The sequence below is a fragment of the Otolemur garnettii genome, unplaced genomic scaffold (assembly GCF_000181295.1).
Source record: "Otolemur garnettii isolate 467f Iridium unplaced genomic scaffold, OtoGar3 scaffold00116, whole genome shotgun sequence".
In the NCBI taxonomy this organism is placed as follows: Eukaryota; Metazoa; Chordata; class Mammalia; order Primates; family Galagidae; genus Otolemur; species Otolemur garnettii.
Window position 1 is genome coordinate 3,252,194 of NW_003852511.1, and position 1,852 is coordinate 3,254,045.

The window sequence follows — 1,852 nt, forward strand, 5'->3', positions numbered from 1 at the left end:
CACAAACCTGCCCATCTTGACTCCTGGCAGGCTCTTGCTGCCTTCTGCCTGACTTTCTATCCATTCATTCCTTCAGCAGTGATTACTGGGACCCCATATCTGGTCAAGCTCCCTGCCCCTAAGAGCCGATGGCCCAGCAGGAAGCCGACAGAAGAGTCCAGACAACTCGGGGCAAGGCAGAACCTGACCACCGTCTTCTTCGGAGAGAGAGGAAGGGCTACACAGTTGTGCGGATGACCCAGGAGATCAGGACTCAGAGAACAGGACTTCCAAAACTGTCTCCCCAGTGTCCAGCCTCCTTGAGTGAGACCTCGCCAGCAGGTCCCAGACAGCCCTGTTCTCAGGAGTAACACAGCCCGGGCAACCACGTCCTTCCCGGACCCAGACATCCTCCTCCTCCTGACAGCAGAGTCTGCCAGCCTGTATCCCTTTGCTTCACCCTTGGAAACAAACACCAGGGAAGGGAGTCGTCTCCTTGCCTCGACAAGGAGCCGCTTTAGGTCAGTATTCCGGACTGACGGGAGGCCAGCTTCGGGCGGTGAGTCATCCGGAAGGCGAGCAGGCAGCTATTTCAGAACTGAATGGCATCAGCTCTGCCTCACCTTGAGTCCAGGGCCCTGGTCTCCGTGAACACTTCCTCTGAGATCAAGCTGGGGAGGAGATGAGAGCAGAAGGGAGTCAGGTCTACGGCTGTATCATCATCCCATCACCCAGCACCCAGGCGGAGGATGAAGCGACAGTTGTAGAAAACTCTAGAATTCTGGATCCTGTGAACATACCCCTTTCCTTCCTTCTCCCCTCCCTTCCCACTGGGAGCACCTGTGCTATAGGCTGTGTACTGTGTTAGGCCCCGATCGGAGACGACTTATTACAGAACCCAGTGGGAGAGGCTGGAATTAATGACTGACGCGTGCTGATTCTTACTATTTGCTAGGAACTATTATTAGCACTTCACATACATTAATTAATTCCTTCAATCTTCACAACAGCACTAGAAGGTAGATACTATTATTATCTCCATACTGAAGATGAGACATCTGACCATGGTGAAAGGAAACACCCTGCCCAAGTGAAAGCGTTTATAAGCCGCACCCCTTTCCATACTGATTGATTCTGTTGGGAGCAGCTCTGGAAGCTGGCGTGTCCGTTTCCCACACGGTGGGGACTGTTCTTTCTTGAGTACCTACTATGTTAGTCTTTCTACACCTCCCCCCGTTTCTCTGTCTTGGCCACCCAGCCCATCTCTGAAAGGTCCCAGGAAAGGGGACCCCACCCTCCCCTAAGGGGCCATCCCAGGGCCCCCCTCCCTGCTGTGCTGCTGTTTCCTGCTCAGCTCCTGGTGTCCCACCCTGGGTCCTCCAGAGGGCCACTGCCTACTGCCTGCCACCAAGTGCAGGATGGCCCCTGACTCAGATTCCCAGAGGAAGCAGCAGACGCCTTGCTCCCGTCTTCATGCTTCTGCCTTCTCACTGAAATCCTGGCTCTAAGTGTGGCCTGACCACAGGGCCAGCTGCACGGGGCATCTCTGGGGGTGTCAGGAGGGGTCGGGGAATGTGTCTGAAAGCCCATCAGTGACCCCCAATGATCCCGCCTCTCAAAGTCCTGTCCAGCTGGAGTTACTCACCCTTGATGTTCCTAGAGAAAGAAGAGAAAGCTTAGTGGGGCCCGAGTAAACCTGAGTGTGTCCTATTGAAGCACGTGGCTTACTGGGGAGAGAGACAGACAGGTGGGGGTGGGGGTGGCCACCAGGAGCTCAGAGTCCTCGTTTTCCTGCCCTTGCACTTGGAATTATTGAAAAGAATGTCAACCACCCCTGGGAGCGGGGTGGGGGGAGAGGCTGCCGGGCAGGGGG